Source organism: Rattus norvegicus, chromosome 13 (assembly GCF_021556685.1).
Source record: "Rattus norvegicus strain SHRSP/BbbUtx chromosome 13, alternate assembly SHRSP_T2T, whole genome shotgun sequence".
Taxonomy (NCBI): Eukaryota; Metazoa; Chordata; class Mammalia; order Rodentia; family Muridae; genus Rattus; species Rattus norvegicus.
Window position 1 is genome coordinate 69,816,277 of NC_141546.1, and position 24,532 is coordinate 69,840,808.

The following is a 24,532-nucleotide window of genomic DNA, read 5'->3' on the forward strand; positions in this document are numbered from 1 at the left end:
CTAGGCTGCCCCTCTCTCAGCTTCTCAATCCAGCCATTTTGGCTACACCAGTGATTTTTCCTCTTTTCCCCTTTTGCTTCCTCGGTCTCCTGGTCTCTTGGTGCTCCTATCTCCCCTCACCCATTTCTTCCCATGGACCAGCTCAGGGTCACGTTCACTCTGGACTCTCTTGGATGTCTCTGCCTCTGGCTTTGCTCTTCATCTAAATCTACAGCAAACTTTTCCCTCCATCATACCCAGAAACAGTCATGTGCCTGTGGCCTCTTCTTTTCATCTACCTACCACTGCTTCCACCTCCATCAATATCCATCTGGGTCCACAGCAGACCTTTCCCTCCGTGACTCAGACCACACCCAGTTCACTTTGCTGCAGAGGCCAAGGATTCCTCCCAAGGATCTATGGGCTCCTGGCCAGCCTGCCCACCAGACATGCCCAGGCATGTCTGCCTCGCCCATAATGGACACTAGACTCTTCCCAATATGCACTAGACTCTTGAAAATATGCAAAGACACACAGACAGAAAAACATCACAACAGTCTCGACACTTTCTGCCCCCTGCTGACCCCTCCTGAAGGGTGTAACCATCACCAGACCCTCAGCTAGAAGACCAAAGTGCAGAAGAAACTGGTCCCAACAGGGATGGCCAAAACGTGTGAGACTTTCGGGGTCTCTGAGGCTGTCAGGGTCCCCCGGAAATGTCATCACTAAGAGCCAAAGAGCTACAGGAAATGAACTAAAGCCAAGTAAACTGTGTGTAGGGGGTGGGGTGGGGGGTGGAATAGCGGGGGAAGATGGGTATGGTGGTGTAAATCAGATACTTGGACGGAATAGACAGTTGGGTCACTGCGAGTCTCAGGCCATCTTGGTCTACATAAATTCCAGGCCAGCCTGGTCTACATAGTAAGACTCTTATCTCAAGAGAGAAAAAAATCTTGTCGGGGGACACAAGGGCTTGGGGGAGGTGACAAGGTCAAATAGGTACAACACAGCAGCTTCCCCCTGTTTCCTGCACACAGCCCAAATGGAAATCTTACTGCATCACTACAAAGACAGAAGAAAATGCGAGACACAGTTTCCGAACCTGTGGTTTGGATGGCGGTTGGCCAAGTGGAGTGTCCTTTCAGGAGTCTCTGATCTCCTGGGGAATCACTTTGCTCACTGAGTGCTGGGGCCTTTAGACAGTCTCTGCCCCCTTGCACGTCTGTTGGCACACAGGGCAGAGGGTATAGGGAATGCTAGGAGTCGCGTGCCCTTAATTCATGCATGGGGTATCGACCGTGAGGTGGGAGGGCATCTGAGGTGGGAGGGCATCGTAAGGGTGCGGTTCTCATGAGGCACAGACCAGTGAGGGGACACATGAAAGGTGTGGAGAAGGCGGGCCTAAAGTACCAAACAAAGGGGCTCCTCCCTCAGCCCGGAGCCCATCTGTGTCCTACAGGAGAAGAAACCTGCTGTCTCCCCTACAGGATGGGGACAAGGGGGGAAAGCACTGGAACTTGTTTCAAGGTGGTGACCAAGAATGGAGAGGTGGGAAAAGAGAAACAGAGCTCAGTATCTCCAGAGAGGGAGCCGAGGACTCTGACCTAGGCAGACTGTAAAAACACCTTCTCCTCCCTCTTGCTACTTCCACTGAACTTCACTCCTCCATCCACAGAAGACCGACCAACCAACCAGCAAGCGAGCAAAAGTCCGCACGTCAGAGGTGACCCGAGGCGTGCAGCCCATCCCTGCCCTGGTTTCCTTTCTATTGCTATGATAAACATAACATGAAACCTGGGGGAGGGAAGGGTTTATTTGGTTTACACTTCCACATCGCGGTGCATCATTGAGGGAGGTTGGAGCAGGAACCTGGAAGCAGAAACTGAAGCAGAGGCCACTGAGAAACTTTGCTTACTGGCTTGCTCTCTCAGCTAATGTCTTATACTTCCCAGGACCACCTGCCCGGGGTGGCCGTGGTAACCCACGGTGGACTGAGCTCTCCCACATTAATGAAGAAAACAAGACTTGCCTACAGGCCAGTCTGATGGAGTCGTCGTCTTACTGAGGGTCCCTCTTCCCAGATTACCCTAGTTTGTGCCGAATTGACAACAAACAAACAAACACACACCCTAGCCAGCACATAGGGAGAGCTTTATATTCTGTGAATGTTCAGATTTTTTTCTTTCCAGATCCAGCAAATCAGAACGTCAGAAGGTGGGTAGAATTTTTTTAAGGTTTGGGGATTGTTTTTATTTTTAAATTCCCAAGTGATTCTAAGCACACACCCAGTGGAGTCCCAGTGAAGCAGGCATTTTTGGTCCCCTTAAGAGGGTGTCCTTCTGGTGCCTGTGGTAGAGATAGAACCCTTCCCTTTAGGCTTTGCTCCTGGTGTTCGGTTGACCCACAACAAAGTTTCTTTCCCCTTCCTGAACAGCTTTTGGCTTTCTTTTTTCCTAAGTTGAAACATCGCTTCCTCTGGAAAAAAAATGCCTCAAGTTCCCCAAATCTGAGGTATAATTCCTCCTGTAGTGTGTGTGTCTGTCAGGGCTGTGGTCACCTTAGCCATACACACAGGCTGAAAAGATTGAGTAACTGACTCTTGCTCCCATTATAACGTGTTTCTTTGTAGAACTGTCTCTCTCACCTAGAAATTGGAATGAGCCCAATTCTAAAATTCAGATTGACATGGTGTTTGTCTCTGTGAAATGATTAAGGGGTTCAGAGTCAGTGGGCGGGGGATCTAGGAGTCGTTGGTATCCAGACAATGCCCTTCTCAGGAGAAGGATGAATGGGTCTCTGCTTTCTCCCAGGCAGAGCTTTGCCAGGCCTCGTGAGCCTGAATGTCTCCCCTGGTCTCATGGCTCTAATTCTGCCTCTGTTGTCAGGACAGGGCTGTGAAGGATGAAGGAATTGTCCTTCCGGAAGGTGGAGTAGGCCTTGGTGGGTGTATATGAAGACTCATCCGGGAGCAGCCTCTCAGGCGATGCTGTAGCTGTTGATTTCATGAAGGTCTGAAGGACCGACTGAGGGGGGCGGGCTGGCAAGGTGGCATGCTCCTCGTCTCTAAGTACCAGCTGATTACAACCCCATGATCCCCCAAACACTCAAGCCTCTGAGGCCACCATGAGGCACAAATGAAAAGCTAAGCATCCTCAACACTGAGCCTCAGGACAGTAAGGCCATCCATCACCCTCCTCATGAAGGTCAGTGGTCAGGGACCCCTGGTACTGACCACCACTACCTAGATGTCCATCCACTAATTTGTGCTCCCAAACCGAATCTACTGCCCTCCTTCCCCTTCCTGTCTCCTCCCCTGCCCAGAACACCTCCTGACAGTGACTTCCCCATTTCTATAAATAGCGCACCCACCCTCCCAGTCAGCATCACTCTTCAGTCCTCCCACGCTCCCCAGCCAACCGATGTCTCCTGTCTCTGTGGATGTGTCCTCGCACACCCTTCCACAGCAACCTCCTCCTTGGTCCTTATGCTTCCTTTCTTTCAATGGTCCCCCTCCGCAGCCACTGACAGGGTGGCTTCAGACATGTGTCTTCCTTCTTCCACATTTTCATTGGCTCTCACCCTCAAAGAACCACAGAGTAGCCCCTTAAATGACCTGAACTGCCAAGCCTCTCTCCAGGCTCTGTGTTCTGCTCACATTCTGAAACGTGTGTGTGTGTGTGTGTGTGTGTGTGTGTGTGTGTGTCTGTGTGTCTGTGTGTGTGTGTGTGTGTGTGTGTGTCTGTGTGTCGGAGCATGTCTGTCTGTCTGTCCCTATCTCTGTCTCTGTGTGTGTGTCTTTCTGTATCTCTATCTCTGTGTGCATGTTGGTGCGTGCGTGTGTGTGTGTGTGTGTGTATCTCTGTGTTTGTGTCTGTGTCTGTGTCTATCTGTGTGTGTGTTTGTGTGCATGTTTGTCTGTCTGTCTGTCTGTGTGCATGCGCAAGGAAATCAGAAGAGGACGTCAGGTGCCCTGCTCTATCACTCTTCATCTTACTCCTTTCAGAAAGAGCCTTTACTGGATGTAGAGTTAATCTGGCAACCAGCAGGCCCCAGTAATTCTCTTGCCTCTGCCCCCAACAGCCCTGGGGTTTTTCCAGGCTCAGGTGCAGCCATTCCCAGCTTTTGATGTGGGCTAGGATCCAAGTTCAGGCGCTCACTCTTGCCTACTGAACCATCACTCCAGCCCTGTGCTGTGCTTCTGTGCCTGTTAGTCTCTCCATTCGAAAGAAATGCATGCCAGCTTTCAAACATCAATGTCCTGCTCAGGCTGAAGAGACGGCATGCGCTCACTCTCCCCCACCCCTCTTGAGACTGGGACCCATGTGTCTCCGCTTGACCTTGAATTTACTGTGTAGCTGACAATGACCTTGAACTTCTGATCCTTCTGTCCCCACATCTCAGATACTGGATTTGCAGACATATGCTACTGTGTCCCGTCTATACAGTGCTGGGGCGTCAAATCCAGCATATGTCATATATGCTAAGCAAGCGCTCTACCTGCTCTCCTGCTGCTCACAGCATCGTTATGCCTGGGGCTTACCTTGCAACCATTTTCTGACCCTCTCCAACAGCACCCCAATCCCCGTGCCACTCATCCTGTTACATCCCCATCAGGCCAGACAGAAGGACAGCCCTCTGGAAAGCACCCAGCTTTTGTCCTCCCTTGGTGACAGTTTAAAAAGTGACCGGCATTTACCAGCTGTGTGAGAATGGGACTATGCCTTCGTCTCTCTGGACCATGCCTTTCCCACTCATGCCTTTCAAGGCGGTTGGCAGGACTAATTGTGACCATCTGTATGTAGTGCAATGCCCAAGTCATAAATACTCAATAAATAGCAGTTAATTAAGGTCACCTCTATACCTACCCGAGGTGGCTCAGATAAGCCAGCTGTGGCATGGAGTAGACACGTGTGAGGGGCCATCATCTACCTATTTAGCTCAATCCATTTTTTCAGCTTCACCTGACCTTAAAGATTTTCTGAGCCTTGGCCTGACCTTCCTCAAGGTGAATGTGACTCTAGCAGTGGGCTCTCCCCACTCACTGCTGTTCCCTCCAGAGCTGACCGGGTCTGGAACCACCACGACACGCTTGCCCTTTCAGGGAGCAGGTTGGGGCACCCCTTCGCCACCATCAGAGTTACAAAATGTTCCCCTAGAGCATCTAACCCAAGCTCTTCAAATGACTAGAGTGGTGGGAGGGAGAAAAAAAAAAAACCCTGTGGACTTGGTGGATGTTAAATGGTTCTACGTGTGCTAAATCAATCACACTCAGCTTCATCTCGGCCTAATGCGCTCTCCCGGCAGCTCCGTCAGGAATTAGTTCAGAGATTTCCTGCTTCAAGGACAGCAATGGTGACCAGATGGGACCCGAAGACGGATGCCGATACAATGACAAGGCCTATTCGGGGACATCAAGAGGGCTTACTGCACCTCAGGAAGGTACAGCTAAGAATGAGGAGATGCCTGGAAAACCAGCCAGGCAGGGGAGCTTACTTCTGAGTGGACTCTGAGAACAGTACCTTCAAGAAGAGATGCTTCCAGCCCAAGGTCAGCCTGTGCAGCTCCCAAGAAAAGTGTTTGCTGAACACAGACAAGAAGCTGACTGCCAAGAGCTCCAGAGAATTGCAAAGCAGTGGCCTCGTCGTCGGCTAACTGTTCCTCATGCCATGTGAAACCCAAGAGTTTAGAGTCCTTAAAGCCCACCAGAGCCCCCAGTGCTGTGGGAACCACACCAGGGGATGACTGTTTGTCAGGGTAACTTTTCCTCCCCAGCCCCAGAGACTGCACCCATCCTGAAAGTTCTCCGTGGAATAAGACTCCTTCTACACAGTGTGACAGGCACCCAAGCTGGAGCTGTGGATGGGGTTACTGGAACTCCAAGGCTGCTACGAGTACCACCCACAGGTTTCAGCCACCTCCTTTCCTCTACACTTAAACAAGGAAGGGCCCCAACCGTATTCTCTCACTTCCTTTTTCCTTGAGCAGAAAGAGGGCAGCCACATACATTTCCCTCAGAGACTTGCTAACACCTTTGTCTATTGTTCCAGCTCACAGGTTTCCGGGGAGGGGGGCAGGCACGGTACATATGTATATGTGTCCCTGGATGTGGAGATGAGAGGTTGATGTTGGGCACCTCGCTCAATCACTCTCCACCAAATTTACTTTTTGAGATGGGCTCAGTCACGGAATCTGAAGCCCACTAGAGCAGCTTACTGGCTAGCCAGGAAGCCCCAAGTCCTGTTTCTACCTCCCCAGTGCCAGGATTGAAGGCACACGCAAGATGCTCAGCTTTTCTGATGGGTGCTAGGGAGCTAAAGTTAGGTACTCCCGCTTATGTGGCAAGCACTTTACCAGTGAGGCCATGTCCCCAGCCCCCTCTGCGGCTTTCTGAGGACTTTGATTCAGTGTGCCATGCTTTCTTCATTCAGCACTTACGGCTTTGCTCCTACATCCTGCTCTGTCTTCCCTTCCTTGCATCTATCCAGACTCTATAGAAAACACACATGGTAGGGAGGGGGAGGAATCCTAGCACCATCCCCATCCTGCCCAGTCCCTCCTGAGTCTGCAGTGGCTACCTCTTTCCCAGGATCGGCTTCCCTCAAACTTCTCCTTCTTCAACTGGGAGGAAAGCTGGCCATGACATCCCCTGTCCCCTCCTCTCTTGCCTCCCTGCCTCTGCCATCTCACTCCAGGCACACAAAAGGGGACAGAGGCACCAGATGGCCCAGTGCTAAAGGAGGGCTCAGGAAGGCTGCCGCTCACAGAGGCCCTGCTGGGCCTTCAAGCTTGTCCAAGCTGCTGCTGGCCCAGCCACCCAGCTGGCAGAGGAGCAGGGCACAGGGCCAGTCCTCATCACCAGCCCAGCCCAGGAAGGGGGCCATGCATGCCAGCTGAAAAGCAAAGGATGCTACCCACATGTCTGAGCTCCAGGCATCGTGGGCATAGGCCGGGTGACCTGTGGGAGCACAGCTTTCCCATGAGGATGGAGAGGAGCTGCTGGAGCACTACAATGTCTGTGTAACAGAGGGAGTCAGAGGAGGCTGTCAACACACAAAAAGGTGACTTAACGATGAGATGTATGTCAGGGGCTATCATTTATTCATCTTACTGTAATATTCATAATCCTACAGTAGACCGGCAAGGCTGAACCCTATTTTACAAAGTAACCGACCCTCGGAGAGGTTAAGTGGCTCGCTCCATGCATTATACTCAGAGAGCCAGTTGACCCAACTTAAAGTTTCTTTTCCGGGTAATCTAGAGGTTGACAAACTTCTCATCAAGAACCTTCAGGGAAGCTTCAGAGTAGAGAGGGAAGGTTCCAATCCAACCACATGTAAGCACACATCAGTGAGGTCTTTCCACACCATGCTCCCGGGTCTGCCACAGGAGTTCTCTGGGTCCTTTGGGCAGATTCAGTCAACAATACCAAGCCTATAGCAGAAGAAACGATGCTTGTATCCCTCAAAGCCCCAGTTTCCTAGGTCAGGAGAGAAAAATGGAGAGACAAGTGGGATTACATATCTGCAATCCTAGCACTTGGGAGGATCATGAGTTCTAGACCAGCCTGTGCTGCATAGGAGATCCTTTCTCCATAAAAAGCATGCGCGGGGGTGGGGGGGTTGGAAAAAAGAGGAGGAGGTGACATTGGATGCCATCAGAGTGATACTTGGCATGCTGCCAGCGGATTGTAGGTGCCCTGTTGACGTCAGTTCCTCCATTTCCCTCTGGACCCAAGATTCCAGAGTCCACACTCAGGGATCGAAAGGGACTCTCACTCTCCTGTTCCACTGACCTTTGATTTATGCCCTAATAAATCTCTGTGCACCCTGTCCCCAGACCTCCCATAGGGCTACAGGACAAAGTAGGCCACAAGCCAGCGTAGGCTGGGGATTTCCAGGATTAGGACCTCTGCTCTTAGAACTTTCACGGAAAGGGCTGGGAACTGAACTCCACCCACAGCAGGTCAATGTCCACCCAGGCCGAGTTTCTAGAAGCCTGTCCTTTCTTCATACAGTCCCTCCTCTTCCTTCCCTGACCCACCAACAGGCTCATGTCGAGAGCACAGAGACCCAGCTGACCCTAGGACAGGGACAAGCTCAGCTCCGGCTGGAGTTTTTCTACCATGGGAAGACAATGAGAGGCCTCCAGATGCACCCTTCCTTGTAACAGAGCCAATTTAAAGTTATCCCCAGGGTAAACAAGAATCTTTCCTTTTCAGCTTCTAATAAGGAAGAGGGTCTAAGAAATCTGAGCTTCCTTCCCAGAGCACACTCAAGCCTGTTTGCATTCTCCCAAGTAGCGGGCACCATGGGCACGGGGCTGGGAAGGAGGTGGTATTGCCTTCCACACCTCCCCATCCCGAGAAACTGAAAGCAGGGGCCATTGTCTTCATTTTATCAATGAGGACTCTGTCAGTGAGTTGCGGGCCCAGGACTCAGTCCCAGGATCCCACACTAGAGCTTTTTCTACCCTGCAATGGCTGCTTCTGAGACCTATCTGAGGTCTGTTTATCTCTTTCCTGCATTGTTACCGCTGTTCAAAGGGGGCACTATCCAAGCCACCACTGCTGCTCTCCCGGGCTTCTCTAATATCCTCCTAATTGTTCCTCTTGTTCCCAACCTAGGTCCTTACCCCCATCTTCACACCAGCCAGAGACGTCCTTTCCTCCTGAAACACAGAGAAGAAAGTCAAGCTCCTTCAAGCCCATGGCAAACAGACTTTGTGAGCTGGTCCCAGCTTCCACACCGGCCTGTCCTGTGGCCTCCCTTCCCCTCAGTTACACACTCTGGCCACTCTGGCCTCCTCTTCCTCCCCCAAGCCTTCTCTTACCCTTTGTCACTTGCTGTTTCTTCTCTTCCCTTGCCACTTGTATATTAGCTTATTTTATTTCCTTCTCCACATGTATATTTATGTTATTCAGTTACTACATGGCTTTTCGTTTGATTATTTCATCTGTCTTCACCGACCACTGTTGCCACGTGTCACGGGATTGTTTGGCCCCATTCCTCATGGCACCCTTCTTCCTGGAACAAACCGGCCAATGGCAGGTGCTCAGTAATGACCCAGTGGGTGAATAAAGGGACAATGCTTTGGAGACGCAATCGGAAAGCTGAAAGCGTCAGAGACCAGGGGAAGCTGGGCAGTCTGACCTCAGTGTGAAAGGACCTGCGGAGCAGCTGTGGAAGAGGCCACCAGACGTCTGGAGCACAAAGGAGACAGCCAAGGGTTGTCTACGGACAGAAATCTCTTTGAAAATTGAAAGGGTAAAGATAAAAATGTTGGAGCCTGGGGCTGTAGCCCAGTTGATAGGAGTATCTACCTAACGTGTACAAAACCCTGGGTCCAATCCCCGGCACCACATAAACCGTGCGGCGATACCTGTAATCCCAACGCTAGGGAAGGAGGGCCAAAAGTTCAAGGTTGACAACAGATACCTAATGAGGTGAAAGCCAGTTTATGATACACGCAAGCTCATCTTTAGAAAAGTTGGTTCTGGGTAACGGTTATTTTTTAATACCACTCAATGGGGTTCTGCCATGGCTCATCATGAGCAAACATTCAAAGGTCAAGAAAACAGGATGTGGAAAAACAAAAGGAGCTAACTGTTGTGGGCTCACACGAAAGAGGTTCCCCCTGAGCTTGATCTCAGGCACATGGGTTCAGAAGACATTCAAGGAGGCTGCCTACAGAAGAAAACCAAAGAGAAGGGGGAGGGGGGAGGGGGAGGGGGAGGGTGGGGAAGGGGAGGGAGAGAGGAAGGATTGGGAGGGACAAGCATCAGCAATTAGAGCTGGAGAACCCAGTGGTGATGGAGAGGGAACGAACAGCCACTGGTAGAAGACCTTCATGATGAAGATAATCTAGGAAAATCTCCACCAGCCTTCCCAGCATGCACCCTGACTTCAGAGAAGCCACAGCATAGATGCAAGGGGACAGGGATCTTCTAACCTTTCCTCCAACCCCAAAGCCCATGCCTGTGTGGGCTTCTCCCTCTGCAGTTTCTATCCCTAAGGACACTTCTCAATACCTGCAGCTAAATGGCACCCTGCCTGTTTCTCTTGGCTATGTGGTAAGAGGCAATGCTCTTATGAAACTAGCAGGGGGTTTATTTTGCAATTTATGCAGAATGCATATGGATTTTTAAGATGAAACATGAGTCTTTTGTGAATTTGACACTGTTCTCATTGCTAGAAAACATCCTGAAAGGTACTTACTCTCCCTTTTCCTCAGAGCCGTCAGTAGCAAGGACAATACAGTGATTATGTGCATGGGTTTAGAGCTGCAGCACGAGCAACTCTGACCCTCAGTAACTTGACCTGATAGGAACTTCATAAAACAGAGTAAGTTCATATCATTAAAGAGCTTAGAACAGTGCCTGGCTCCAGGTAACAGCTTTTGGGGGTGGGGGAGCTGTTTTGCTATGGTGGGTAAGTTGAAGAATACCATGACAGATCTCAAAACCTATGATTCTTTGTTGAGGTTTAGTCTATTGCTATGTATTGTACTGCTAAATGCTATGCCAGAAGGCCTAGGCCAAGGACCGCTGACTTCTCGTGTTTACAAGCTTTAGTTGTGCAAACCTTGTTCCTTGACTTAAAGCTATTGGTTAAATAAAATGGGCTACAGTCAATTGCTGGAGGGATTGGAGGTACGTGGGTTTGGTATGACCTGGTTGGAGGAGGAGAGACGAGGAGGAAGGAGGAGAGAAGAGCGGAAGCTGCCGTGAGGGGAGAGGAACCATGAGCACTCGACCAGGAGAAACAGCAAGTATCTGGGGTCAACCTCTAGGGAGGTACCAGGCCAGCAGTTAGAAGAGTAGATTTGAGGTTACCCCGCTGTAGTTGTCAAAGCCAAATAAGGGGCTGGGGATTTAGCTCAGTGGTAGAGCGCTTGCCTAGGAAGCGCAAGGCCCTGGGTTCAGTCCTCAGCTCCGAAAAAAAGAAGCAAAAAAAAAAAAAAAAAAAGCCAAATAAAATAACCGTAGTCTGAGTCTCATTTATTTGTAAGCTAGTCGGGGATAAGCTTAAACCGGCTTACTACAATCCTTAGCTTCAACCACCTTTAACTAACTACCTTGTCTCCCAAGAAGAGCTTTGGTGACAGTGGGGAATGAGGACATCCCTGGATGGCAGAGGTGGTTCAGCCACCTCACACATACCTTGACTCTCCAAGACGGAGATGAAGGAAGGATGGAAGCCTAACTCTGCCTTCTGCCACAGGCAGCTTGTCCAGGCCTCAAACGCACTTCCTGGTTATTCACCATCAATATCTTCTCCTTTGCAACCAAACTCCACCTTTCCTGAGGACCAAGGCTGCGACTAAGGCGAATCAAGGTAGACGCCTCTGGCCTGAACTTTAGGGAGGCATTTGATTCCCACGGTCCTGACAAGCACTCACCATTCCATCTAGCTGCTACTTCCTCCAAGAAACTCCCTGAGCCTCATCTACACAAGTTTTACTGGATGCCCCTCCCCTTCCACCAAATACCACTGCAATTGCCTGTTGCCCATTGGCTGCTCCAGTACCCAGGAGCTCCTAAGTGTGGAACGCATGTCCTCACTTTTCTGATACTCACGCATGCTTAGCACAGAGAAAAATACCTAATAGTGTTCGATGGGTTAAAATGCAATGGTTAACTATCCCAGTGGGGCAACGAGACTAGAAAGGACCAGGAAGGAAGAAGAGGAAGGAAGGCATAGTTAGGAGAGTAGTTGGAATGCCTGATGACTGAAAGACCTTAGGGATGATACTCTCTGTTCTTCCCAGATAGATAACATTCTGGGCGTCCGGCAATCATTCCCTCGCCCAGGGATCTGAGGTGAGTACCAAGTGGTACCAGACGCTCTGTTAGAGTAGAGGAGATGGAGAATGAACATGTTCCTACTCCAGGCAGCCCTGTTTCTGCTTCTCTTCGGGTTGACGGTGTGGCCATTTGGGCACAGAGCCGATGTACCTGATGCTGGTACACTGTGGAGTCACAGAGACTTCAACCAGGAAGACAGCTTGTGGCAATCCAACGTCAGGAATGGAGCCTAAGAACAGTTGCAGAAAGGTGTGACAGAAACAGGCCCTACACACCAGCAGGCCGAGCCATGGGTCCTTAAGTCACCTAGATTACACAGCTTCTTGTCCCTGAACCCCTAAGCCTTGTTCCCTCCATTGTTTTGGCTCTCATAGATCCCCCCGAAATGGCCAAAAGATTGCGAATACCCTGAAAGCGCTACTTCAACGTGGAGAGACCACGGAAGGCAGTGCACAGAGAAGGGCAGTTGCCCAGACTTGAACCATAGCTGCCGCAGTCAAGGCTGACACGGTAGTGTTGAGTCACCCAGTCTCACACCACTGTTGACTACATGGCCTGACACATGCAGGGACTCTACACAGGCCACAGCTGGCCTCAACACATACTAACTGCATAGCATGGGCATGCAGCTTTGTAAAACTTCTTTCTGTTACTGCTATATATCTTTTTTTTTTAAGATTCACCTTATGTATGTAAGTACACTGTGACTCTCTTCAGACACACCTGGAAGAGGGCATCGGATCCCATTACAGATGGTTGGGAGCCACCATGTGGTTGCTGGGATTTGAACCTAGGACCTCTGGAAGAGAGCAGTCAGTGCTCTTAATCGATGAGCCACCTCTCCAGCCCCTGAAAATGCTATTAATGAAGGCTATCCACTGGTCAAATGACAGCCCTACTCGCCTACTCGTTACTTATTTGTCAAGCCCTGGATAGCTTTATGTTTAGTCAGAAAGCTCTACTGTGGGACAAGTAGCTTCGGGAAGACAATTCCTTCACCTGGGGGATCTGAAAATGCTAACTAAAAGGGAGGACCTGGTTTATGTTGGGAGGCCTAAAGAGGAGTCTGGGAGGTGACAAGCCAATGCCATCCAGAAAGAAGAGGGTGGTGGGTGGGGTAAGCCAGCCGGTGGCACACTGCAGGAACTTGTGCTGGGGAATAGGACTATGCATGAAGATTTGATGAGAGATGACAGTACAAATAAGGTTGGGCCAGCTTCAAGGGGTCTTTCATTTTTCTTTCATTTTGAAGGGCCCAGACAGGGACTGTTTGACAGCAGATTGGAAGAAGATGGAGAAGGCTCCACACAGGATCCGTCTTGAGATGCCAGTGATGACCAAACGAATCACTCACTGCCTGGATTGAGCCGGTGAGACTCGGGAGCGAGAAAGAGCAAGCGGGGGAAACCAAGAGATACTTTGGTGCCATGCAAATCAGAAACAGGCAAGTGGGAATGAGAGACAGAGAGGCAGGCACTCCAGGAGGAAGGCAGCCCAGGCTGGTGGCTGAAGCATCGTGCGAGCCAGCCAGAGCGAAGCTGATCTGAGACGACGGTTTTGACGCATGTGAAGTCTATCTAGATCATACTTGTTGAGTATGTATGACAGTGACCAGGATCTCTGACACATCTTTAAGGACAGTGACCATAAGCGGTTGAGCAATTTTTTTATCGCCATCTCCTCGGGGCAATAGGTGGAGGACTGGCCAGGATCACACACTGAAGAGCTTTGCACAGCCACCTCCTCAGCTCCCGTCCCTGGGAACACCTCGCCTCCCTCGGTCTGCTCCCCACAGCCACCAGCCCCAGCGACTAGGAGGTGCTCCCAGCCTGACTCAGGCGTTCTGAGCATACTCATTCAGGCAAGCAGAGGCCCCAAGCAAGTCTTTTTTTTTTTTTCTCTCTCTCTCTCTGGGAAGACAAACTGGTTCTTACTGCCTCCACCTTAGGCAAGGCCCCAACCTCGGCTGCTGTGAGCAGCTCATTCCCAGAAAGAAAAATGACCTTCATTTGCAGAAGAGCATGTGACACCTCCCTGGTTAGAGCGTGAACTCCGAGAGCAAAAACTGGGTCACACTGGTCTTCATTTCCCTCTTGGCCCTAGCACCTGCCCTAGTGTAAGGAAGGTTGGACAGATCCTAATGCTTTTGCCTTTGATTTCTCTTCACAGCTAGGAACTTCTACCATGTACACAGCATATTCTTCAAAATCCGATGGGAGTGGATGGAGAGATGGCACCATAAGTAAAGTGTATGCTATACAAGTGTGAGGACATGAGTTCAAGTCCCCAGCACCCATATTAAAAAAAAACAGGGCCAGCAGTGTGTCTCCAGGGCAGACAGCAGAATCCTTGGAGTTCATTTCTCAGCTGGTTTTGCCAAATTAGTAAATTTCGGGTTCAGCATGACACTTGCCTCAAAAAACTTGGTAGAGAGCAACTGAAAAGACATTCAGCATTGACCTCTGACCTCCATATACATACACCCATTAAAAAAAAAAGGAAGGGGGGAACAACAGAAACCAGGATCAGTACTTTTTGCTTCCTCTTTTTCTCCACAGTTCTGTTCCAACATGCGATACAGAAACTAAGACTCTCAAGAATGGATTCCCAAACCACGAAGTTGGTAGGAGGTTGAAGTGTGAGGGACAGAGCTAAATTACATCACCTTCAGCAAGAAATCAAGACAACTCCAAAAGTCTTCCCTTTCCCTGTGGAGGGGAACCTGGGAGTGGAACTAAAGATATCAAGGTTTGCCCCTTGACACACAGGTGCTTGCCACCAAAACAAGCCAACTAACACCAACTCAGCTTCCTCTCCTTTCACCATCTCTTCTGCTGGACCCCCTCATTGGCCTATCTGGCCACAGCAGGACAGACAGATACAAGCTGCTTCTCATGTCAACGATCAGGAGATGCCACAGGAACTATTGCTCTGGGTCCTTGACCCAGCATGACATTTTCAGACCCATGCCTAAATAAGTTATGGAATCTAAGCATCCAAATGGCCTCCCTCCCTCCACTTGCCAGCATAGGTTGGATCCCTTACTTGGTACCAGCCCAGCCTGTTGTTCATTTAGAACAGCCTCCGACTTTCCCAGGGGAGCAGTCAGTCATGCAAGGTCCCCACTTGGAGAACAATCAATTTAGACTTCAGTAATTTGGGAGACCTGGGGAGATTTTTCCTAAATGAGATCCCTGCTCCCGACACATACTCTCAGTTGCCTAGCAACTAGAGGAAGCGATCTGGAAGTCTGGAACTTACACCACAGCCCCCTGTGCAGTGATGAGCCCGGTGTGGTCCACCTAGGGGGGGAAAGGCACTGCAGCTGATAATTATCAGGGGTGACAACCATAATCCCAGACCTGCTATTATTGTGTTTACAGAGGTGCAATTGCTACAGAAGCTCACGCCACTGGCCTTCCCAGGCCCTCACCCTTCCCACCCAGTGCTGACTAAGGAAGTAAAATAGCCTCAGGCTGTTCCCAGGAGAGGAGGCTACAGCCTCCTAGGGCCCTGAGGTACTCTGATACCTGTTTGACCACTTCATCTGCTTCCCAGGGTTGTGAGTGGCCCCCAACAAGGAAGAACAGAAAGAATGTGTGTGAGGCTCAGGGTGAACACCCTTGCATTGGGTGGGAGCAGAGGTGGCAGGCAGCCAGGACCAGAGACGATGAGGAGGATGCCGGAGAGTTGGGTCTGTTAAAGGGAAACTGGGTTCTCTTCTTTTCCCTTCCAGAAGGCATTTGTCCACCCTCCACCTTCTTTCCTGAACAGTCTGCCTAAGGTCTACTACAAAAGAGGGGGAGATGATGTAGAATTCAAGCAACCTCCCTTCTGGTCTCCAGAATTAAAAAAAAAAAAAAAGGAAAATTCAAATCTTCCAAGTCAATGAAACCAGCAAAGTGAGAGGACTGAAATCTTATAAACCCAGCCACTTGCTTTTCTTTCTTGGGAACTCCTTTGTTTATGAGTTGCCAACCTAAGCTTCAGAGGTTTAAAAAAAAAAACAAACAGGCAGACTCTCAGCGAATTGTCTCAGAGAATACATCACCCTTCCCAACAGCCTTCCAGCTCTGCCTTCTGTCTCCGTCCGTCATGCTTTGGGTCTGAGTCCTGAATTTAGCAGCAATATCCTCATGTGTCCCTCTTTGGTTTCTCTCAGTGAAGCAAAGAGAAGACTATTGCGGAGCCTGAGTGAAAGTCAAGACCTTGAGGACCAACTACGCAAAGTCCTGGGCTCACCAGCTGCTCAAGTTTAGCTTGCCTAGGAAACATCCACTGTACGATGGGGAAACTGAGGCCTGCATGGGGAAAGCAGCTGACTCCCATTAATAAGGCTGGGTAGAGGCAAAAAAGAAAGCAGAATGCAGATTTCCTGACTTCTATTCAACTGGCCTTTCTAACCTAACAACTGCCCCGCAGATCTGCTAACACTTTGGGTTACACACACACACACACACACACACACACACACACACACACCCCTAGCGTTGTTAAGTACCAATCAGTTAAACTTTCCAAGGATTCCTCTACAAGGGTCTCATCCTCAAAGCATTGTTCCAGATTAAGTGAAGCTGATAACGACCAGTCCAGTCGTGCAGTTTGGGAAACGAGACACAAAGACTTGCCTCAAGCCACAACGAACGTGTCCAAACTGTTCGTCTCCCATGACTCGTCTCTTTTTCCTCCTCTACCTTCTCCTCCTTCCCCTCCCCCACCCTCCTCCACCTTCTCCTCCTCCTCTGCCTTCTTGAGATAGAGTCACACTTGAACTTAGGTTGCTGCTCTGAAACCTGGAATGCTTGGCCTCGGCCTCTCAGATATGAGACTGTAGGCCTACAGCACCGTGGCCAGGTTCTCCCGCGTGCTCATCCAGCCCCTCCTTTCTATCACACTGTGGGCTCCATACTCAGGAGCACCCAGAAAACCCAATGACACCCTTCCAGAGGAGAGGCCTGCCTACCGACTAACCTCATTCCTCACACAGGTTGCTACTTAAGGAGAAGGCATTCTCCCTTGGGGTCATTCTCTTCTTTCTCTTTTTACCATCCCTCTGTACTTCTCAACACTTTGAAAAGAAGAGAAGTTCTACCTCTGCGCCTTCTCCGCTCCCCCATTAGGAGCAGGATAAGCAGAAACCGCCTGCTTAGCATTCCTAGATGCCACTGCTGTTGGCTGGCAGGAGCCTCCAGTATCTTTTGCAAGCTGCTGAGGGTGGGTGGGTGGGGGGTATTGTTCACCAGGAACCTAGCTCAGGAGAGCATTTACCCTAACCTACCTTGCCTCTCTGCTATGGACAGGGTTTCGCTTACTCCGACTCTCACAGACATGGTGACAAAGCAGTGCTTGAAGCCTTCGAGTCCCTCTGAGGGCCTGGGTGGCTGTTCTGTATGCTGAGTGTGTGTCAGATTCCCTAGGTCTGAGCTGAGCCTGGGGATTTGCATTTTGAGCACCCTGCTAATCCAGATGCTAGGGGCCCCAGTGCCACACTCTGAGAACCACCTTGAAGTAAAGGACACAATTCATCCTCACTGATGATCACAGGATGGAGTCTGGAGAGGGGGTAAGAACAGGAAAGAGGGAGAAGGAAAGGGACGGAGTTGGGCTAAGTTAGCCCAGCACCTGTGATGACTTGCAAACAGTATAACTCAGGTGTGACTATCAGTGTGCTCATCTGGAAATGACTGTGCCAGTACTGGAACTGCAGAGGACATCCCTGCCAACTTAGTTTTCCTCCCTGGTTGTCATCCCCCTTTTCCCCTCCCCCTTCAGAGACTCCCCTGGAGAGAAAGTCTCCATCTAGTTGGCTCACTACATTAGCACTAGAGACTCCATAGCCAACAGCTGTCTAGGGACAGAGGAAGTGAGGCCCCTGGGGCCACCGTGTAAGCCATGAGTAGAACAAAGGGTCTCCTAAGCACCTGACCACAAGGCCCCTAAAGGCAGGAGTGTGACTAATGACTCACTGGCCACGTGGGAGAAGGCTTCAGGCCTCCTGCCTCTAACTGCCACCAAAAAAAGAAGGCACAAGACCAGGTCATAGGTAGAACAGCAGACACAGAAGCTCAGCCAAGCTGTCCATCTGTACTGACCTCCCTTTTCCTTTTGCAGAGGGCCTGGCCCAGTTAGGTATTGCCAGGGGGACAGGAATCAAACCCCTTGAAGTAGAAGAAGGCATCTCTAGGAGGAGGGGTCCACCTCTGTGGAGGGGGCAGAGAGCCATGCATTTAGGCCCCAATATCCCCTTCTTGTGATTGTCTTGGGGTGATACAGGCTGCTGAGGGAAGAGGAACCCCCGGGATCCTGGCTCAATGTTAAACCATGGTGGGTAGTACACAGAGGCCTTAGGACTTGAAGATGTAATGACTAAAAGCCAAGGAAGCTCAAAAGCTCCCCCACCTCCCTCAGTGTTACCCAATGAGCTTCCCAAGAACCTACGGGCAAAAACACGCAGAACGTACCACACCTGCAGGCTGAATTTAAGAGAGGGCTGGGCAAGGCCTCTGCTCCCCAAATCCTGTTTCAGACCCTATACTAAGACCAGATATTGGACTTTTCTTTGGCTTTGAGGTATAAAATTTGGGAAGGGAATGTATAGAACTCTGGAACTGCTCTGGGGTGGGGTTGGGGGTAGATTCTGTGAGGTTGGTGGGAAATATGAGGGGGCAGAAAGAGACCATGACCGTGAGAACTTATCACCCTGCAGCCAGCTCGAGAAGGTGCCTCCTGTCAGTGTGGTGGAGGAGCATCTCAGATCGTCACCCTTGGCCTCTGTGAGCAATATGTTTGGCCTCCTCCCAGCCTCCACATCCTCCACGCCCTTGCTTCTTCCCGCCTCCCACCTGCCAGGCATGTTGCAAGACTCTATTGACCAATGTTTACAGAATGCTCCAAAGAATGAGCCAGTTGCCAAATCCCTGAGTCATCTGGTCTAGTCACCCTTTGCTCCTGGTCTGGCTTTCCCACCAGAGTGGAGCTCATGTTCAACAACATTGCTCACCGGACCTCACCAGCCAGGAGGACAGGCCATTTTACAAAACCAATGAGGAAGAGAGGAAAGACACCTTTAGTGAGTGGCCTGCTGCTGACACAGCAGGGGCTGAACCCCGACCAAATCCCACAGAGCATGGTTTGCAGGAAGCCAGCACTCTTCAGCTGAGGAAAGAGAAGCAGAGAAGTCAAAGGGTTTGACCCAAATTAGAACTAGTGAGAGAGCCAGAGTGGAAACTGGTTATTTTAAGCTGAGTTTCTCCCATGTTTCTTCCCAGAGCCAGGAACGAAAGCTCCCAGGCAAGGTACACCTTTGAGGGTGTGTGATACCAGGATGTAAAAAACAGCCAGGGCAGGGACTAACTGTGGAAGGTCAGTTGGTTAACCAACCCCACAGAACCATCTGAGAAAGCATGCTTCTTACTTATGGTTACTCGATCGAGAGAGAGAGAGAGAGAGAGAGAGAGAGAGAGAGTGTATGTGTGTGTGTGTGTGTGTGTGTGTGTGTGTGTGTGTGTGTGAGAGAGAGAGAGAGAGAGAGAGAGAGAGAGAGAGAGGTCAGAACAGATGTGTGTGCCTACAGAAGGCAGGTTTGTCAAACCCTTAGAAATATTACTGGTGGGATACCCAGCTTGTTACATGGGTGCTGGGATATAAACTTTGGTCTCCATATTTGCCCATCGAGAGCTGTTAACTGTTGAACCATCTCTCTAGCCTCATTTGAGACTAATTTAAGGTGTATATCAAAATGGTACAAAATGGGGATAGCATTCATGTGCTCTAGCCTCAGGTCAGGCTTTTGAGGCCTAACTGCTTTGGGTTTCACAGTCATGCTCAGAGCTGGGACTCCCCCCACGGAACAGGCCACAGCAGCAGCACAGACTGGAAAAGAACTCAGAAGAGAAGATCAAAAGTGTTGCATAAGGTCGAGCACTGGAGACACATCCCACTGAACCATTCGGTATGCTGAGGACCTCACATGAGGTCACTAGAGCACTCCAGGGGAAATAAAAAGTGAATCATAGCCCGTGACTTTTATGTATTCATCCAACAGATATTTGTTTGCAGGCTGTGCTAAATACTAGGTTTAAGAGAGGATGAGAAAAACAAGTTCTTGGTCACAGGGAGCTTACACTCTACTGGGACAAAGGGACAAAGGATCACAGACAATTAGCAGCTAGACAAATCACCAGTTCCTCATCAGCCTCTCGGCTAAACTCTGAGAAGAACCAGAAGAAAGTGGTTCCCTTTTGGAGAGACTAAGGACGACTACACACCACAGTGCAGTCAAAGAAAGAAACAGTTAGGACCCGGGCCTGCACACTCTCCTCTGGAGGATTCAAAAGGGACACCTTCTTCCAGACTGGGGAGCAGAGGGTATTAGGAAAGGATCTCTGGGAAACATGAGACATAAGCTCTTTGAAAAGCCTCACAACACTGAGGAGACAGAGGCAGGCGGGTCTCCGAGTTCCAAGACATCCAAGGACTACACAGAGAAACCCTATCCCAGGACTTGGGAGGCAGAGGCAAGCAGATATCTGGGTTTGAGTCTTACAGAGAGTTCCAGAACAGCAGGGATTATGCAGAGGGGACTACATAGAGAAACCCCGTCGAAAGAAAAAAAGAAAGGAAGGAGGAGGAGGAGAGGAAGGAGGGATGAAGGGAGGGAGGGAGGGAAGAAAGGCCTCATGGGACAAGCCCGGCATCTCTGCAATGGAGGCACAGATGAGAGTGTTTCAGGGAGAGAGAACAGCACAGGGTAGGGACCCAGGTGAGAGCCCAGCATTCTCAGGAATATGGTAACATTAGTATTTCCGATTGACTACAGGTATTACCTACAAATGCTAGATGCGTTTTTTAAAAATGCAGGGGAAGCTAGATACGGTGGCAGATACCTGTCATCTCAGCATGTGAAAAGTGGAGGCAGGAGGATTAGGAGTTTAAGGTCATCTGCCACTACACAGTAAATTGGAGACGGATCTGGGCCACATGAGACACTGTTTCAAAGAAACAAAACCGAGGGAAAAGCAGGTGGGGACCAGACACAAAGGCTTGAACGCCTGCCTCTAGAGAGCTTGGACGCAGTTTTGAATTTCAAGCTGAGGCTCATTTAAGTCTAACTCCTACTAGCTCTGAACTATCTCAGCCAAGGATGAACAAACTGTCCAAGACAAAGGCCGGCAATAGGTAGAAGTGGGTATAGAAGTGCTGTGAGGCTCACAAAGAAGGGTCAGAGACCTGGGAATAGCCAAGAGTGTCTGGACCGGAGCTGCCTGGGTCCTGTGCCAGGAACTCAGCACTTGAAGCTTGATGAGGTGCATGGGGCGTGAACCTCATTCTGCCTCCTGTGAAAGTCATCTGTTTCTCCATCCACACCCCTTCAGCTTCCAACTCAGCCCTCACCTCCACAGCCTAGGCTGTTCTGTCCATGGCTGCCTCCTAAGTGGCCCTCGGGTTCAGGTGAGGTGCCTCTGGCCCTCCTTTGACTTGTGCATTAATACCCACCAGGGCTTTCCAGATGAACCCCATCAGCCATTGCTAATACCAGGAAAGCAATTGGCAGCTGGCTGCCTCTCTCACAGAAGCCTGTCACATCCATCATCCAGGCAGGAGAGGAGCTTCCTGCAGCTCACAACTGCATCCTGTAATTCCCCTGCAGAGCCCTTGTCAAACTGAGCCCCTGGCTTCTGCTCACTCTTCACAGACCCCTGAGATGATCCACGTGAGGATGAGAGCAACACCTCCCCCGCCCCCAGCCTAGTCTCACATTCAAAGGAAAATAAAATCCCGCTCCACTCCAGCTCCACTGTACCTGAGATGACCCCAGGCCACAGCACAGGTCCACAGAAAAAGCTGGGCACCTCACCCTGTAGTCAGGCCCCAAGAGCAGGACTTGCTCAAGCCCTGGTGTTTGAATTTCTCCTTTGAACTATTCCCACCTCATGAAAACCCCATGGTCCTAGATCTCAGGGAATTTGGTTGTGCCCCTCCCTGTTCTGACCGTTATAGCAGACTAAGATCCAGTGTTCCCCAAAATCATGCCTCAAAACTAGACCTGGGACCCTAAGGAAACTGTAGGCTACACACAGACATACAGTTTTCTCTAAGTCCTTCAAACCATACTGATGCCCTTCTACATCTAAAGGAATGATGCCACGAAGACAACTCTGGGCTACGGAGTGCCCCGAGCTGTGGGAGAGATATGTTATTCCAGGACATACACAGATATAATTCAATAAAGTAGAGCGTCCCCCAGGATGTTCTAAAGAAACTGTCTCCTAAGCAAGAAAGCCAGTCAGAAGCCTTAAGAGAGACTCCAGACATCACCATTCTGCCATGTCACCTCCAGTCTCACACCTCAGCCCTGTCACGGGCAAGTCCTGATAATCAGGGGAAGGAGGTGCTGAGCACGGGCCTGGGGGAATAATCTTGGGGTTCATCAGGACCCCCTTTCTGCAGTCGAAGAGCAAAGGGTCCAGAGCTGGTTGCAAACTGCTCAAATGTTTGCGCCCTCACCGACTTCCACTGCTGCCGGGACAAATACCCACCAACTCCATCCCTAGGCTCCTGGGAGGCACCAACAAAGCACATCTGTCTCCATAAAGACGGGCCCTTCAAGGAGCTCATCTCATTTTAAAAGAGAACCCAAACAGGTTACCCCTCCCCGTTTCTTCTCGGAGCTCAGTGACAGATTGTCTGATTCACTTCATTACCTCCTCCTACAGGGGCCCATTCATTTCCACCTCATTTTCCTCCTGACTCTTTTGTTTCTGGTTTGCTTTTAAACCAGGCAGCACATAGCCCAGAGTGGCCTCCACATTGCCACGATGCTGAGGATGACTTTGAATCTCTGACCTACCTGCCTTCGCCTTCCAAGTGCTGGAGTAAAGGGATGCACGTCCGCACCCAGCGTTCCTTTTTCTTACTCCTACCCCAGCGTATGCTGGCACGTTGGGCTCCGTTTTCACCCAGCGCTGACCCTGACAGACATAATTTCTCTCACTCTGCCGTTCTGTCTCAACCAACCCTTTCTCTTTTCTACCCGTCTCCTAAAGACCACAGCATCCAAATGGTTGCTAGTGGTCTCTGACGGTCACAACAAAAGAAAGAATCTATCCGCGCAGTAGAGCAAGGAGGACAACCCTGGAGTTTGGCTGGGTGGTAGGTGGAGTAGTACACAGGAATCCTCTTTGGTTGGGAATTCTTTCTGCCTTCCTTTCTTCCCTGTTCTAGTGGCCTCCACAAAGAGCTTTAAGGCCGCTATTCATACTTTTGAGTATCCAGGGGTATCTAACACAGCAACTGCACAAAGCATACAGTTCATCACTATTAGGCAGAAAGAACCCCTCGCTCGCAAAGCCAGAGCTGTTTGCTGCCTGCAGGGTCATCAGTAAATCTCAAAACTGCAGACTCCTGAAGGGGGACTGAGCCATCAGGTCATGCCCCACTCACCACTGGACAACTGATTCCCAAGGGAGCGCTGTCCTTCACAGGGCAAGTGAGACATCAGAAGGAAGCCAAGCCCCACAGCTCTGTTCACACCTGCCCTAATTCCAGCCACCTCCACTTCATCTGCTGACAATGAGAAAGTAATCTACAAAAACAGGACAAAAGAATCCTAACGAGGCTGAAGATGTAGCTCAATGGTAAGACACTTGCCTAGCATGCCCAACATTCTGGGTTCAATCCCCAGCAACACCCCAGCAACACACACATGCATATACATATACATACATATACATACATATACATATACACACATATGCATACGTATACAAATACACATACACACACATATATACACATATATTCGCATACATATGTATACATACACATATACATATACACACATATATATGTACACACATAAACACACATATATACACATACACATATAAACACACATATATATACACACATATGCATATCCATACATACATATATACACACATATATACATACACACACATGCATATACACACATACACACAAATATATACACATATATTCACATACATATGTATACATATGCATATACAATCGTATATATACACATATACATACATATATACACATATACATATATAAACACACATATATACAAGCATATACATATTCACACATATATACACACATATATATATACACATGCACACACATATGTATATATGTGCACACATACACACATATATACATACATACACATATGCACATATATACATATATATATACGCATATATATATTTACACACACAGTTTTAGATCCCCCAAAGCTTTACCCTTCCCACCCCATGTAAATGTTACTAAATTCCTCAAATGCCAGGTAGCAAGAGCACAAGGACAACTTTTTTTTTTTTTTTTTTTTTTTTACAAGGACAACTTTTGTCTCCAGCCTTTAAGTGTTCAGGTCAGAAGTAAGAAGGCAGGAACACAGCAGGAGGTTAACCTTGGACTGAATTTCAGAGGTCTTCTAAAACACAGGCCAATTTTTGTCATTTCTGTGGCTTTCGAGAAATAAGATGCTGCTAATGGAGCCAGGAAATTGGCTAGGAAGTCCTTTCCCGTTATAGATGGAGGAGCAAAGATACACTACGCCGAAGAATCCTCGTGAGCAGCCTTTCCACTCTCACAGGGCACTTGGGGACTGGACCCCTGAGCTGGAATCATTATGGAGAGTGCTTCTGTGCCTGTATTACTGAACCCTGCAAATACTGGGGAATATTTATGTCCAGAAAGGCTGCATTTTTTTACTTACTGAGT

At 49.6% G+C, this 24,532-nt stretch overlaps 2 long non-coding RNA genes across 3 annotated transcripts; one reads left to right on the forward strand and one right to left on the reverse strand.

Moving 5' to 3' along the window:
- The first annotated feature begins 1,761 nt into the window (after positions 1 to 1,761).
- On the forward strand, positions 1,762 to 10,150 carry LOC148001697 (uncharacterized). Of its 2 annotated transcripts, none has more exons than XR_015635553.1 (3): positions 1,762 to 2,193; positions 5,284 to 5,883; positions 8,603 to 9,283. It is a non-coding gene; the product is annotated as an uncharacterized LOC148001697 (long non-coding RNA). The 2 variants fall into 2 exon arrangements; XR_015635552.1 differs by having other exon boundaries at positions 1,806 to 2,193; positions 5,284 to 7,037; positions 8,603 to 10,150.
- On the reverse strand, positions 7,057 to 11,412 carry LOC134481572 (uncharacterized). Its single transcript, XR_015635551.1, has 4 exons — positions 11,138 to 11,412; positions 8,809 to 9,002; positions 8,611 to 8,646; positions 7,057 to 7,456 (listed from the first exon to the last, which is right to left on the reverse strand). It is a non-coding gene; the product is annotated as an uncharacterized LOC134481572 (long non-coding RNA).
- Between the last annotated feature and the right edge of the window lie 13,120 nt (positions 11,413 to 24,532).